Raw genomic sequence first — 17,503 nt, 5'->3', positions numbered from 1 at the left:
ACACCATTTGAATGGCAACGCCCATCAACTTTGGGGGGGCCAAAGGGAGTTGGCTCCTATGCCATTTGCTAATCTCTATACAGTGGTACCTCGCAAGACAAATGCCTCGTGCAACGAAAAACTTGCTAGACAAAAGGGTTTTGCCATTTTTTAGGTGACTCGCAAGACGAATTTTTCTAAGGTTGTGCTTCGCAAGACGAAAATTTCAATGCATTCCTATGGGAATTAAATTTCAATGCATTCCTATGGGAAACCGTGCTTCGCAAGACGAATTTTTCGCAATACGAAACGACTCGCGGAACGAATTAATTTCGTCTTGCGAGATACCACTGTAAATTGTAATGCAAAACATCTATTCTCTCTGCTTGTTGCCTCTCAGAAAAGAACCTGAGATGATGTTGGACTTCAGTTCCCATCAGCCCCAACCAGCACGGTTGACGGTCAGGGAAGATAGGCATTCTAGTCCAACAACATCTGGAGGGCCACAAGATTGCTACTGCTGCTCTAGACACATGGTGTTCTCTCTGTCCATTGGAAAGAAGGTTCTTTGAAGAATGTGACTTGGACTAGGAGCCACAATTCCCACTTCTCTAGTGTCTTTGTCCTGCCTTGTCCTGTCATGGAATATTGTAGGTTGTGCTCCTTGACTTTAGGCCAAGGCCTGTCCGCAGGTCAGGCGGAAGAAAGAAGTATTACTTCACATTTTTGTAATGTATTCTTAACTCTACAGGTATGGCTTCCATATTTTTATGATCAAATGGTTTATAAATGGAAATCTCCAACTTTTCTTAGACTTTGATATAACTCGACACTGTATGACCTATGTCTGCCACTCAAGCACCTGTACACCAAACTGATTATCAGTGTGCATGTTAACAGCTATGAACTGCAGTATTGCTACTTGTGAAGAACACCTGGTTTCTTTACCATCTAGCCTTTTATAAATCCACAGGTTTCTTAAGCCTTCTTTGTTTACATATCTGTTTTTCACTAAATGTGACCTTGCAACTCTGAGCCAATGGGCAATACCCTGTATTTAAAAAAAAAAAGTATGATAAAGGAAAGTTACAAATTATTTGTTGTACTGACTTGCAGGCTGCTGTGTAACTGTAAGATACTTGCATTTCAAGTACTTTTGTTTTAAGAAGACTACTGGGATTTTGTAAAAGTAGGTTGCATCAGTAAAGCGTAACAACTCAAGTCTTTAGGGCATTCAGCTATTGCTGTTTTCCCCAAAACAAGAATGACCAAATAACTAGTTTTGTTATTCTAGGAAAAAACTTGGACACGGTTACTGTGCGGAATAATACAGTCCTAAAAATAACATCATTCAAAAACAATTGCACAAGCTGTACAGCAAGGGTTTTTTCACACAAGCAAGGGTAGTAGCTTCAGCATTCAGTGCAATAAGCACACACTGTTTTGGTCATATTCTTTAGTGCAAAATAATCCCAAAGTGACTTCGACTTTCGGGCTCTGATATCTTGCTGGGTCCAAGATTTTTAAACAGTGGGATTTTTAAATAGTGCTGCTTTTGCAATCAACTGAGCCAAAGTAGACATGACATGGGTCATCTGTAAACAATCTCCCAGCAATCTCGTTCTTAAAAGCAGATGTGCCCTACCTCTTCCTATGCCCCCCCCCAAAAAAAACCTTGTCTTTTTCCAGCTCCTGGACTATTTACCAGCTCATGAGAAAAACAGAGCATGACAAGGGGTAAAATACTTCCTCAGTGACATAGGGCTGGCCAAGCTGAATTTATTAATCACTTTGACCTTATAATCTGTGATTTAGGCCTACCTGTGTGAAAGGTCTTCCTGGTTTCTGCGGTAGTTCTCTCAACACACAACTGGATTTCAGTTGCCTAACAGAAAGGAGAGTTGTCTGTTCCCTGGAAGTTTGCTTGCTTGCTGTGACCAAGTTGAAGCCTTCAGTCTAACCACAAGACCATTTAGAACAGTGCAGATCCATCTTAGCTGACTTAGTTTGCGTGGTTAGTAAAGGGAAACGTGCAAAAAGAGGGCAGCTTAGGTAACTGAGTGGAAGCAGTTGGTATAAAATGCAATCTCCAGGAACCTCCAACCATCTTAAAAGAAACTCTGTTGTGTTCTCTTCTAGCAATATCTTTCACTTGGTACCCACACATTTTTGTACAAAAGATGCAGAAATGTTTTGTCATATTGTGGAACACCGAAAGCAAATGTTGAATCATCCCAGTGTATGACAAGCAATTCAATAGTGGATAACTACTTCTCTCTTTTTTTTAATCGCATCTGGTTGGATGAATCACGTAGTCACAATTCCCTTTTCTCCATTATTTTCCTAACGCAATCACTGTTCAGACCCAGCTGGTGAGGGAGGGAAGAAGGGAAGGTATGGGCAAAAGGGAGATCGCAAATGCTGCATCAGCTAATTCTGTTTTCCATCTACTTCAGGTATTAAAATCATGAAAATTTTGAAATCCAACTTCTCCTTTTTCTAGCATTTAGCTGTTGTCAGTAATCCAGGGTGCAGAACGAGCCTTTATGATTCCACAAGACTGGACCATGAGGGGAGAAAGCAAAGACCTGAAAATATTGGGCACGTTTTCATTTATATGTGTGGCATTTTCAGGAGCCCTTTTAAGCTATAAGTGGGGTGTGTTGTGTTCGGATATTTCAGAGAAAGAATGTTGCTGTCTCAAACTGCATTTAAGCACTATAGCACAGGTGTGCAATTGGGCTGCCTGATGTCTCCTGAAGCTGCCCCCTTCTCCCATCCCATGAGAGTTCCTTCCCTCCTGTTTGTTCCCTATTTTCCTGGCCTTTAAAAGCGTGTTTCCTTCTTCCTATCCAGCTCCAGAATAATTGGAAGGTGCTGTTTTATTTGAGAAAAAACAAGTGATACTTTGATTTATTTATTTTTCTGGTAGGAGAAAATAAGTTTTTAACCTAGCTGTCTGGATAAAAAAAAAATGGTAGTCCTCTGCCACACACACACACACACACACACACACACACATTGTGTGTCACCTACAGTCCTAAAAGAATTGCTTCCATTTGCTTTCCAAATTGTATTGGTCTAGTGTACTCAGCCTTCTGCAGGTCTACTCAGAAATAAGTGTTCTACTTTTTTTCCCTTCTGAGCAGATCTTCGTAGAATTGGGAATTCTGATCTGAGGCAGCCATGGCGAAAACCGAAGAAGGGCAAGATTTATCACTCTGGCGTTACCCAGAATAGGAAGCTGCTTTGTATTGAGCTCAGTGCTGTCTGCGCTGGCTGGCAGCAGCTCTCTGGGGTTTCCTACAGGGCTTTCTCCCAGCCCTATCTGGAGAGGCCAGGACCTTTTACACACAAAGCAGATGTTCTCCTGCTGAGCTGTGACTGACCCCTCCCCATTTTCCCCTTGGGCCCACCTGCTGGATCAGGCCAATGGCTAACCATCTAGCATTCTCTTCTCACAGTGGCCAGCCAAATGCCTATGGGACGCTCGAAAGCAAGACATGAACATGATGGCACTCTCTTCATGTGTGGTCCCAGCAATCAGCATTCAGATGTATACAGTACTTCCTCCAACAGTGGAGGCAGAGCAGAGCTATAGTGTGTCTTATCCACAAATCTTCCCACCACTGCTCCTAACAGATTAGCTCCCAGAGGAAAGGCTGCCTACCCTGCTCAGTAACAAAATGCCAACATGCATGTCATTAAGAGACAGAGACCTTCCCCAAGTTGGTTATCTTGTTTTTTTATTCTTTTTATTCGCATGGTTACCTGGTATTATGTGCTCATAACGCAAAACTCTTATCTCGGCTTGCATGAGTTCTCGGTTTCCTTGGGCATCTCAATGAGTGGTGTCAGGATTGTGCTTCGGTTTCACAATGCATAGAAATAACCATCTCAATATGCAATAGCCGCGAGTTCATGAGAAGCTATTTTGTATAAATTTTGAAAGGATCCCCTTTGGTTAACTTCCAGGACACTCTCCCCACGCCCCACCCCGCTCTACCTGTACTGCTTTTGTAGTGTGGCTCTTGGAAAGAGATACATCAGAAACTCAATCCCTAGCTGCAGAATGAATTTTATTAAGAGAACTCAAATGTATGTTGAGCCATTTAAGTTCTCTCTCAAGAGTGTCTCAATAGGAACAGTTTTCCTTTATACTTATTTGCCCGACGGCTCTTTCCAACCTCCTGAAAGTCATCCGCTCTTAAATTGTGCCTCATAGCAATCTACCATCTGAACCAAGTTTTTATTTGCCTCATTCGGAGTCAGCCTGAAGTGAGTTTTGGCCAAGTGGGCAACACTAATTACTTTGCTCTGTAACTTTCTAAGCAAGCCTCTGCAAATGTTTTGTCCATAGTACAGCGCAACACATGCAGATATAACACACTTCTCCCTAATAACACCCACAGAGACCAGACATCAGTGCATCAGCTGAAGCATTTGCCATTTTTGAAGGTCCCAGTGTTGTAAATGTTGAATAATCACCTTGTTCATGAATCATGTAGCGCTCATGGCTACAGCTGACTCTGAAACTTCAGTCACAGGGTCCACATTCCAGATATTGACAGTAACACAATTTGGAGCTCGTACCAGTTTAGATGGGGAACAGGCTTTGACTAAATTATAGCAGTCAGAAACTATCCTTTTTGATATGGCCATATCACACCTGACATGTTTATGATGCCTGATGTATCAACACGTTCTGGTTTAAGCAAAAGAGTTCCATTTTCTTTTTTCACTTTCACAAACAGATATTAAAAAGCCAGTTGTTGTCTGTTCTCACTCATTTTAAAACTATTAGAAGCTAGTAATTTCTTTATTCAATTGTAATTAAAGCAACACACTTTGAGTTGAAATACCTGTACTGTGATGGGCACTAAAAATTACTTAAAATACGGTATTCTGCCACATCACACTTGTACAAAAGCGGAAAAGAACATTGCTAGATCTCAAGGAGTACAACCCCATAAATTTTTAATCAGAAATAAGTCCCACTTAAGAGGACCAACTCTCAGGTAAGAGCAAAGGATTGCAGCCTCAGCCTCTTACACCTCTTCTTTCTTTATGGCAGATGAGACTATAGTAATTGCACACAGGGATGGGTTGTTGGTTTGTTTTTTTTGTAATAATCCTGCAGAATTTGATACGCCTGTGTGTTCCTTTGCTGTTGTGGCAGAAAAAGCCAAGAAATCCAGTAGAACAAAGAGAAGAGACATTATTTGTACATAATGGAGAAATCAAAACCCACCAGGGCTATTTTTTAGCTATTTCCTTCCCTTTTTCTTCTGTCTGCAAACTGCCTTTAGAAGCCTCCAAGGGGAATATAGGCCAGCTCTGAGAATAATTGGTGGGGTGCTGACGTTAAAAAGCTCAGCCTTTGTTGCAGGTAGCCAAGTTCAAATATTCTGTACCAATGAAATGCTATAGAGACTGTTGAGCTAGGATTATCTGTACCAGTTAGCATAGGAAGCTGCATTAGTCTGATAACTGTGCTGCATCAACTACAAGCCATGGGCACCTTCCAGAGCGTAGATCTCTGGTGCTCAGCTCCCCACTTTTAACCTGAACATTCTTATTTTCTTACACAATTTTGAAACGTTTTTAGGTTTCCTTTCCCAATCTACCTTAGGGGTCACCCACACACCTCAACACTTTCCCCGGGGAAGCCTTATGTTTACCGCCGAATCAAAACGAATGTCAATCCACAGGAAAAAATTATTCAGTGGCAAACAGTGGGTTTGGACAAGCCCTAAGTGTTTGTATCTCGTTTCCTAGGCCAGTGTTTTTCAACCACTGTTCCGTGGCACACTAGTGTGCCGCGAGATGTTGCCTGGTGTGCCGTGGGAAAAATAGAAAAATTACTTTATATATAGTCAATATAGGCACAGAGTCAAATTTTTTAACATTTTCTAATGGTGGTGTGCCTCGTGATTTTTTTCATGAAACAAGTGTGCCTTTGCCCCAAAAAGGTTGAAAAACACTGTCCTAGGCTGCTTGGGGAGGGGGTTGGCACATCCTTCCTTGTCGTATAGAATGTCTCTTGCCATCCCATGTTCTAAGGTTGCCAAACCAATTAGACCCACTTTATACGTTTGCCTTGAAGGACAACACGCCGAGGTCAGCAAGCGCATTGATTACCGAGTCGACCTCGCTAAGGTTAGATGTATTCATTGATTTCCTCAAGGAAGCCCTCTGTGAGTCATTGAAGCTGCTATTAGTGGCTGATGTCAAATATCTTCGCCTTCTACCCTGAGCATTTGTTTGGGTTTTTTTTTTTCTTTTTTGCAAACTTAACTGAACAGCACACCCCCCCCCCATACATCACAGGAGCTACCAGAAATAAATGCATCTATTTGAATGTTTTATTCCTGCCATGCTCAAAAGCGTCAGTGTATTGTAGAGGCTTTTCTATAGTGTGGGAAGATATTCAAAAGGAAGTGGTGGTTTGGGGAAAAAAAGCATACAAGAAAAAGGAAGAACCGCCAGATCTATAAATAGTCTCATTGTCAATAGCAGATATGATCCAATGTTTGAACCAGCCCTACCAGAAGCCTGTGGCAATTCAATGTGTGTCAAAACACTTTCTGCAAGCCCAGCAGAGAGGCGTGTTGGCTCGACATCTCTGGAGTATAATTCCAACGCAGACATGCCCAAACTGTATGTTCTGAAAGAACTGTTGTTATGCTGTGATGCTGATAAGAACTGCCTTCAATATCTAGAGCAGAAGGAGGGCAGTGTAGTGCAGTGGCTGGAGTGTTGGACTAGGGATTTGGGAGACCAGGGTTCAAATCCTCACTTGGCAATGATGCTCACTTTGGGCCAGTTCCTGCCTCTCACCCATCTCTGCCACCTTGAGCTCCTTAGGGGAAAGGATGGGTGTTAATATAATGCATTTTTTATTTCATAAACTTTATATACATTTTAACGGGGGGATGCTCAAAGCAGTTTACAGAAAGAATAAAACAGCAAAATTATCAATAAAAAACAAGCCATTTAAAAAGTTGGAAGAGTAATTAAAAGCAAAGCTACACCGAAAGCAAATGAAAGCCTACATCTCAACATTCTCATACACTTCTGGGTAGACAAGACAAAATAAACATGTTTTTCAGCAGGTGCTGAAAAGAGTGCTGGGAAGCCGCCTGCCTGATGTCAATTGGCAGGGAGTTCCAAAGTGTGGGAGCTGCCACACTAAAATATGGATTTCTTGCAAATGCAGAAAGGGTTTTAGGTGGCACCTATAACAGGTGTAAATGTAAAGAAATGTAATGTAAAGGAACAGCTGTAATGTAAATAAGGCCAGATGACACACGCAAACTTACTGTTAGACCTGCAGTGAAGCAGGGGTGTGTGGGGGGGGGAGATATACCGGTAATATATTTCCCCACCTGTTTTCCAGGGGGTGGGGGGAGAAGGCTGGGAAGCTGCTGGTGTCTTTGCTCACAGCCTAAGAGATGCTGTTTAAAAGAATAGAAAAGGTAGCCTGGAGTTAAAGTAGGGGATGGGAATCTGTGCTTTCAAAAAGACAACAAAATAATACAACAGTAGGTAGGTAATAATTTTATTTCCTTAGCTGTAAGCCATAACAAAGAAGAAAGAAGGTGCAGACTTAAGCTCTAAATTTAGCTTTTAATTTTCTGGCTGCCAGTATAATGAAAGAAACTCACAAAGTAACATAGTTTTCCTTACCAAATAGCAAAAAGCACATTAACCAACCAGGTACCCATTCACACCCTACATTTAAAGCAATATCACACCGTTTTTAAATAGTCATGGCTTCCCTCCCAAAGAATCCTGGGAACTATAGTTTGTTAAGTGTGCTGGGAGTTGTTAGGGAAGCCCTAATTCCCTCACAGACAGTGCTTTTTGCTTTTTTATTTTAAGGTGCTGGTACTCACCATGAAGTTGTTATAGTAAGTGCCACACTTTTAACCTTATTTGGGTTTAAAAACACTGCTCACAGAGCTACAGTTCCCAGAGATCCCTGGGAGGAGGGATTGCTTGTTAAGCCACTCCAGAAAATTACAGCTCGGGGGGGGGGGGGAATTGGGGTCTCCTAGCAACTCTCAGCACCCTTAACAAACTACAGTTCCCAGGATTCTTTGGGGGAAGCAGTGCCTCTGTTAAAGCTGTGTCACAGAGCTTTAAATGCATAGGACAGGTGGTGCCCTGAGTGTGGCAAAATTCTCCCCACAGATAAATTTCGACAAATATTTCCCAGCGCTCATCTCGCTTTACAGGCCGAGGGAGCTGGATTTGTCCACAGACAGCTTCTGGGTCATGTGGCCAGCATGACTAAGCCGCTTCTGGAGAAACCAGAGCTGCACATGGAAACAGCATTTACCTTCCCGCCGGAGCAGTACCTATTTATCTACTTGCACGTTGATGTGCTTTTGAACTGCTAGGTTGGCAGGAGCTGGGACTGAACAACAGGAGCTCACCCCATCGCTGGGATTTGAACCACCGACCTTCCGATCAGCAAGCCCTAGGCTCAGTGGTTTAGACCACAGCGCCACCCAAGTCCCTGCAGGGAAGGGGTATGTCCTTTAAAAAGACAGTAATGTAATACAACAGCAGCAGTATATCCTTGAAAGGTAAGCCTGAGTCATCTGTTTCCAAATGAAAAAGATACAGAGAATCTAGGTGGGTGGAACCAACAGTTTGGAGAAAACCAGAGTGGCTTTGATGAAAATGTCAGTATAACAGCATGGATTGCGGCAAGAATAAAGGAGCAAAGGCAGCCCATTCCTAAGTATTAGCAAACAACACACAAGCTCCAGTCAGTTGAGAATTTCATCAAAGCAAACAAAATCTACAAAAGAGAGTGTTGCAGTGCGGTGATGTGGGATAAAAGCAGTGACACCAACCCTAAGATCTCTGGAGGGGTAGGAAGAGGCACACTGCAAATCCTGAGTAGCAATGTTTCATTTTGATTTCAGGATGCTGTACTGGCAGCTCGGCCGGCTATTTATTGCATTTCCTGAACAGCTGTAGACAGACAGAGGGTCCTAAGGGGCTGCTGTCTCTGCACAGCCTCAGCCCCAGACATGAAATTACCCAGCATGCAGTGCAAGAGGGTTGGATCCAGCAGATCTCTTTGTGCCAAATTTATTCAGTGTTCCCCTGGGATGTCTTCACTGCCATTAGTTCATTTTCAGAACTGCTCAGGCCTGTGTTCCAGCCCAAAAGAGCTGTATATAACCGGAGCTGTATATATTTGTTTTGTTTTTATTTATTTCATAAAATTTGTATACCGCTTGATTATTATTATTTTTTAAGGAGGGAAGAGCCAACCACAAAGTTTACAAAAAGAATAAAACAATGCAATGATCTGTTAAAAACAATTGTTTAAAACCTTTTTTAAAAAAATAATTAAAATCAACAATAAGCTAAAAACAGATTGAAGCATTCTACACAACTTGCAGGGACCAAAAATAGTACAGTGAAGCTGCCTGCCTGATGTCAATAGGCGGGGAGTTCCAAAGATGCACTGAAAGATGGGGTTTCTTACAAATTCAGAACAAGTATTTTGTGGAACAACATGCAACACTGCCAGTTCTGCAGACTGGAGCAGTCAAGTATGCAAATATGGGGCAAGGTGATCTCACAAAGAAACTGGTCACAAACTTTTGTGTGTGCTCTGCCTCTCTGCTACGTATATCCCTTCCTGGTAGTCAACTGGTGGTAGTCAACTGGTCTGCTTTTAAAGTTGCAGAAAGCAATAGGTCTTTAGCACTGCTGTGAAGTCGCCTGTGCGGGGAGACATTCCCTTTTTTCAGATATAATTATATTTAATTGAATTTTCAAAAATTCAACGTGTACACTCCAATACATTATGATTTTTTCTTTTGTTTTATCTACTTACCACCCTGTTTTCCATCGTGTCTTTTTTCAATTTGTACCCTATCTTTTGTCCTTTGTACCATAACAACAATACAATAATCTCTAATTGCTCATAGTTCGATTCCTGCTCGCGAGTTCACGATACTATAGTATTTCTTTAAGTAATCCAAAAGAGGCTTCCATAAAGGTTTCCAATCATCATTGTTGTTGTTCAGTCGTTCAGTCGTGTCCGACTCTTCGTGACCCCATGGACCAGAGCACGCCAGGCACGCCTATCCTTCACTGCCTCTCGCAGTTTGGCCAAACTCATGTTAGTAGCTTTGAGAACACTGTCCAACCATCTCATCCTCTGTCGTCCCCTTCTCCTTGTGCCCTCCATCTTTCCCAACATCAGGGTCTTTTCCAGGGAGTCTTCTCTTCTCATGAAGTGGCCAAAGTACTGGAGCCTCAACTTCAGGATCTGTCCTTCCAGTGAGCACTCAGGGCTGATTTCCTTAAGAATGGATAGGTTTGATCTTCTTGCAGTCCATGGTAGGGGATCTGCACTGAATCCAGGATATCCCATTTTCAATCTTTGGCATCTCCAAGTTCAGTCAGGAATGTGAATGTCTCCTGTCTGAAACTGGAGAGCTGCTGCCAGCCAGAGTAGACAATACTGAGCTAGATGGCCGGACTCAATATAAGGCAGCTTCCTATGAATGCTGGGGGGGGGGGGTGCATGGCCTTTTGTACTGGCAATCCAGAGTGACTGTAATGGCAAGGTTTGTAGATGAACTCCTGCTGGAAACAGCACACTTCCAAATCTTTAAGGGGAAAGGAAGTTATAAATTGGGTGATTCATCAAATATAGAACCATGGGGTTAATTTTATGGCTTTATCTATCTGAATCAAGGAGATACTCAACCACACACTGCAAAATATAGCATGTTACATAGGGCTGCCATATGTCCGGATTTCCCTGGACATTATAGGCATTTCAAAGGCAGAATTGACGTCTGAAGGGAATTTCCAAAAGGCGGCACTTTGTCCTGGATCTTGTTGTTGTTGTTCAGTCGTTCAGTCGTGTCTGACTCTTCGTGAGTCCATGGGACTCTCAAGAGTCTCCTCCAGCACCATAATTCAAAAGCATCAATTCTTTGGCGATCAGCCTTCTTTATGGTCCAGCTCTCACTTCCGTACATTACTACTGGGAAAACCATAGCTTTAACTATACGGACCTTTCATCCCTAGCTAACAGGACCAGTGGTCAGGGATGATGGGAATTGTAGTCCCAAAACATCTGGAGGGCTGAGTTTGCCTATGCCTGAACTAAGTATTTGGGCACCAGGACTTTGAAGAGAAAGAAAGCTGCATTAAGGCCCTCTCTGCACCATACATTTAAAGCCGTATCATACCACTTTTAACAGTCATGGCTTTCACCACAAAGTAGAGATTTCCAAACTGTGTGTCGCAACACGTTAGTGTGTCAGCTGTGATGTGTAGGTGTGTCGCGCGAACACTCCCCATGCTCCTCCCGGGGCTGGAAAGGGGTTTGTTTAACCTCCGGTTTGCTAGTAAAACTGAATTACCGTGTCGCGAAATGATGCATGTCTAAAAAGTGTGTCACCGACATTGAAAGTTTGGAAAGTTCTGCCCCAAAGAACTGTGGGAACTGTAGTTTGCTAAAGGTGCCAAGACTTGATAGGATACACCCCCACCAGCACCCTGTTCCCTTCACAGATATACAATTTTCAGAGTTGCCTGGGAACTCCAGATTCGTTGTTTTAGCAGGATTCGTAGTTAAACCACGCTGCGTGAGTGGATAGGGGTCTCAGCACCCTTAGCAAATGATGTTTTGTGACTGCTGAGAGATGCTTTAAAAAGTGTGACACAAATTTCACAGATAATAAATGAGAGGAAATAGCAAAAAAAAAAAAATAACAACAAAATATCCCCCTCCATATGTCCCTTCTAGAAGTCAACATCCCTAGGTGGAGAAGTCGCAGAGGCCTGGCGCTACTTGCCGGCCCATTGGAAACGTTTGAGACGTCTGCCTTCCCGAAAGATTCAATTACTAAGGACATACAGTCTTAATTATATCGTTACATTCACACACAAAACCAGCCTGTCTAATACCATTACCTTTGTAAGCCATAATATGATTACGGGGAACATTAAGGAAATTAAAATCGTGGCGAAGGGGGAAATAGCTCTTGAGTAATTGAAACCAACTTTCTTGCAGAGAAATCATTAGGAAGTGGATCAGGCGGCTGAATTAAAAGGGCAGATTTTGATGACTGACCCCGCTGCAGTTTGAATGCTTATAATTGGGCAAACCCAGGATGACCAGGAGCCCATTTGCGGAATGAACACAAGGATTTCTGCGGCAGCAATAATTAGTGTTAGAGGGCGAATGCTCCCATTGCCACCATTGCCACTAATACTATTAACTGTGCTAGTGGGGATTGTGTGTGTGTGTGCATGCGTGTGTGCATGTGCGCATGGGGAGAGAGAGAAAGAGAGAAAGAGAGAGAGGCGTGCATGCGAGTATCGCTGCCCGGGAAGGTAAGAATCAGGACAGACCAAAGAAAGAACTTCTTCAGGAGGCAGTGATGGCCATCAAACGAAGATGGCTTTAAAAGACAGAGTCACAGAGGCAGGGGGTGGAGCAAAGTGGGGGTGTTGGGGCGGTACGACCCGTGTTCCATCCTAGAGGGGGGTGACACTCGGTGTGTTCCCCCCACGACTCCCACGCTGAGCCCCGCCGCCCGGTAAAACCTCGCTCAGCAACTCGTAAGGCTGCCGCTCGCAAACTGCAGCATAGACGGGGTGCCGCAGCCAGTCCATGCTGCTGTTCGCGCGTGGCAGCCTTACAAGTTGCCACTTGTAAGGTTGCTGCGGGAGCACATGTGCTGCACATGCGCAGTCCATCTGTGCTGGCACTCCTGCTCCCACAGCAACATTACGAGCCGCTGAGCGAGTGGCAACAGGTAAGGCTGCTGCTGCGCGTGAAAAGCAGCACGGACGGGGCAGGCGGTCACGCCCAGAAGCCTTACGAGTTGCCGCTCGCTTGGCAGCTTGTAAGGTTGCCGTGGGAGCAGCAGCACGGACAGACTGCGCATGTGTGGCATCCCGCACATGCACCGTTCATCCTGACATGTGCGTCGTGACGTCACAACGCATGCGCGCTGCGGAGCAACACCCCACCCCCGGTTTGCCGCTCCAGGCAGCCAAGCGGCTCCGTTCGCCACTGCACAGAGGCAGGGCCGTCTTAAGCGTATCCGGCACCATGGTTCAAAGATCCCTCCGGTGGGCCCCCCCCCCCCATTTTCCAGAGTTGCTGACCTTTTTACAGCACTGCCGGCAGCTTTGCAGGGCTGGAGGAGGCAGGCAGAGGCTGGAGGGCAGCTCCTCTGACAGGGAAGAGGCAGAGGCTCCGGGCGCGGGGCTGCTTCAGCGTGGCGGGTGAGGGTGCCGCGTCCAGCCTCTGCCTCTTCCCAGGCGGCCTCCAGAACTTGGCGCAAACTTGGTGCCCTTGCACCCCGCGCCACTTGCCTCTATGGGCAAGACACCCCTGCACAGAGGACAAGGCTACCAATGTCTGCTAACCATGATGGCATTGCTCTCCCTCCACAGTCAGAGGCAGCAATGCTTCTGGATCTCAGTTGCGGGGAATTGCAGGAAGGGGGAGTACTCATGACCTGCTTCCCCACTTCCCACAGGCATCTGGCTGGCCACTGTGGGAACATGATCCTGGACTAGATGGGCCGCTGGCCTGATCCAGCAGGCTCTTCTCAGGTTCTTATGTCCTTCCTCCTTAAGGGATATTCTGTTGCTGCTGCTTTGAGGCAGCCTCACAAAGAGTTGGGGAAAACACACAGAGAACAGAGTAGCTGAGCAGATGGGCATCTAGGTGGGAAGGATGGTATTGTTGTTGGCATCTGTCTGTCTTGCGAGACAGTGGAGGAATGTGCCTTTGGGGGTGAGGTCAAGCAGTTGGAAGGTTGCAGTGCCTGCTGTGGCTGTAGAGACATGTTTTGTTGCAGCTGGGGCAGATGAAGGCGTCCAGATGTGCTGCCGCCGATGCACCATGGTGTCTCTTCCCTCTGAACTCCTCCCAGGGAGAAGAAATGCCATGGTGCATATGCAGCAGCACAATTGGATGCCTTCGTCTCATTGCTGAAGCATCTGCTTTGTATGCAGAAGGTCCCAGGTTCGATCCCTGGCATCTCCAAGAAGGGATGGGAGAGACTCCCTGTCTAAAACCCTGGGGAGTCACTGCCAGCCAGTGTAGACATTGCTGAGCCAAACAGACCAATGGTCTGACTCAGTAGAAGGCACTTTCCTATCTGTCTCCCAGCCACTATAATTTCCTTTAATTCTGAGCTCAAGATATACTTAACAAGATTTTGAAGAACTGGTGTGGGATCCATAAAGTATTCAGGCAACTGGCTACGTGCATTTGGAGGCTATGCTTTGGTATCCTCGGCAACTGAAATATTTGGAAGGGGTGAGGGGAAGGAGCACTGGAGTAGCTGTGTAGCCAATACAAGTGGAGGGCATGTCAAACTGATGTGATGGAAGGATAGAGGCTGACTAATTAGAAACCCGAGCATCATCATTTTCCATCCACTGAGCCCCGGACTCAGCTTTGAGATACTGCTAATCCTTTTTACGAAGCATTAAGATGGGGGAGGGAGGGGTCACCATTTGCCATATTGATTAAGCCCATTTTGGATCACGACTCAGCTCTCAAACAAATTGGCCACGGCAGTTCTGAGCCACCGGCGAGCTGTCACGGACTTGTTGTCGTTACGAGACGTTTTAATTTGTATGCCTTTTATGGAGCAGATCAAAACTGTAGCAATGGTTCATTGCAGAGCTGTGATGTAGTGGCATATCCTCAAAGTGCAAAGGGGCTCTCTGTGATGGGCCCCATGGCCATGCCCCTTTGAAGACGGTGAAAACGCAAATGAACTTTTGGCCAATGCAGAGCATGGAGGTAGGAAGAGAGACTAGGCATGAGTTCAGGTTCTGTCAAAGGAAAGCAGGTAGAGTCAAGCAAGGAAGACTTGAGATTCCAAAGAAACGATGTCAAAAAAAGAAAAGAAAAAGAGGACAAGTTTGTGGAACCAGTAAAGCAAAGTGCAGGTGGGTAGCACCCTGGATAGCTCCCTTAGGGCTGGAGAGTTACACAGTAGGCTCAACCACAGAGGAATTCCTCACCCTGACCTGCCACTGGGTCTATCTCTTCTCTTAAAGGGGCCTCACCTGCTTCAGTAGTTGCAGGGAGCCCTTAGTTCTTCCAGGACTTCTGCTTGAAACTCTGGAGGTGCCAGTGCAATCTCATTGGGCCCGAGAGGTGCTGACAACACAGGCTTCTCTTACATAGGAAGAAGAAGAAGAAGTAGAAGAAGAAGAGGAGGAGGAGGAGGAGGAGGAGGAGGAGGAGGAGGAGGAGGAGGAGGAGGGGTTTGGATTTGATATCCCGCTTTATCACTACCCGAAGGAGTCTCAAAGTGGCTAACATTCTCCTTTCCCTTCCTCCCCCTCAACAAACACTCTGTGAGGTGAGTGGGGCTGAGAGACTTCAAAGAAGTGTGACTAGCCCAAGGTCACCCAGCAGCTGCATGTGGAGGAACGGAGACGCGAACCCCGTTCACCAGATTACGAGTTTACCGCTCTTAACCACTACACCACACTGGCAAAGATAGCTGCCTTTTACTGAGTCAGACCGTTGGCCCATCCAGTTCAGTATTGCCTTCACTAGATTGCAGTGACTCTCCAAGGTTTCAGCCAGGGGACATTCCCAGCCCTACTCAGAGATGGCAGGGATTGCATGTGATCTTCCAAGGCAGTGAAGAAATCTGGGGTCAGTTCTGTAGGGAAGCCCCTCTCCTCCTCCATGACATTCTCTGTATCCCCACCCTTGTTCCTGCAAGACTCCGGAGTCCTTGAACAACCATACAGAGACACTGTGGTCAGTCCCTCTCTGAATGGGTCTGTTAAATTTATTTTTCACAATATACTAATATGTCTTAGAGACACACTGCTTGGCAATATCTTTTCCGTCCTCTGTGTCCTGCTTTCTATGTTTTGATTCTCCGGTTCTCAAACAGAGTTTGCTCCTCATCGGGCCAATTCAAATTCCAATGCCAGAGACCTCTCTATAATTAGCTAATTAGTCCCTGTTACAAATTAAGTGAAGTGAACACTGCTTGTCGTTTATCAATCCCTCCTCCGAGTTATTTATAACTCCTCAAAACGCTTACCATGACAATTGAGGGGATGCTTTTAAACCAAGCATAAATTCTCGAGTAAGCAGCTCTGGGAATAAATATACAAAGCATTTATCCATCTAAACTGAGGCAAATGATTAAAAGGGGGCAGATTCCCAACTGGAAATGAGCAACAGCTCAAGCAGCTCCCCTATATGGAAAGGTTGCAGCGTTTGGGACTTTTTGATTTAGAGAACAGGAGAGTTGGGGGTGGTATGATAAAATTCAATAAAATTATGCAAGCCATGGAGAAAGCGTGTTGAGAAAAGTTTTTCCTCCCCCTCTCACTATAAACTGAGCGTCTGAAGATTCAGGAGAGGCAAAAGAAAGTCCTTGTTCACACAGCGCATAATTAAACTTTGGAACTCACCCCTGCAGGAGGCGGTGACGGCCATCAACTTGGATGGCTTTAAAAGAGTATTGAACAAATTCATGGAGGAGATGACTGTCAATGGCTACTCGCCATTTTTGATGGCTATGCTCTGTCTCCAGAGTCAAAGGCAGCAATGCTCCTGGATGCCAGATGCTGGAAACTGCAGGAGAGAAAAGTGTTGTGTGGGAATACGTTTTGGGTTTTCCCGCGTGATAGGCGCTTTGCCAATCCTTCCGCGCAACGCGCAGAAGGAAAGAAGATCCGGCCGGAGATTGGAGCCTGGATCCCTCCGCGCCTCCCCGAAAGCATGCCAGGAAACCTCCTGGTAACGGTCACAAGGCTGGTTTCCCGCCCGGAAACACTCGTTATTGCTGTATTATTATTGGTTGATGCTTGTTTGATGACGCTGTATAATTTGCCAATAAATAGCCCCTGCTTCTGTTAGCTCGGCGACAGAGCCACAGAGCGACAGAGAGACAGAGAGCTCGCTCGCATTGAGTGCACTTGAAACCACCGACTGCAGTCTGTTTTATTTGGCCTCCTTTCTGCTTCTTCGGCCACACCTTTTGCTTTGCTTCTTGCTGCCTATCCTATCCTCTTCGGACCTTCTGCAACTCCCGAAACTCCTCACGACCTTCAAGAACCCTCATAACCAGTGAACCTTCATAACCAGCCGGAGCAGGCTCTCAGACGACTGGTTATCCCAGCAACTGGTTATCCCGACAGTGTTGCTGTGCTCAGGTTCAGCTTCATTGGCTGTCCATGTGTTCTAGTGTTACAAGAGGGGGCGAAAAACCTTTCTCTAGCCACCTTCCTTATGCCACGCATATTTCTATAATCTTCTATCATGTCTCCTTTTACTCACCTTTTCTCTAAACTAAAATGTCCCAAATGCTGCAAGCTTACTTCATAGGAGAGTCTCTCCATTCCTTTGACCATTTTTCTTGCCCTTTTCTGAACCTGCCTCTTGGCGTAGCCGTGCTGTCCTTTCACTTTGTCCTTTCATTTTCTTTGATGCCTCTTAAAGGAATGATGGTGCGGAAATCACAAA

This window comes from Lacerta agilis, chromosome 8, assembly GCF_009819535.1.
Source record: "Lacerta agilis isolate rLacAgi1 chromosome 8, rLacAgi1.pri, whole genome shotgun sequence".
NCBI classification, from domain to species: Eukaryota; Metazoa; Chordata; class Lepidosauria; order Squamata; family Lacertidae; genus Lacerta; species Lacerta agilis.
This window is presented reverse-complemented; position numbering follows the sequence as displayed.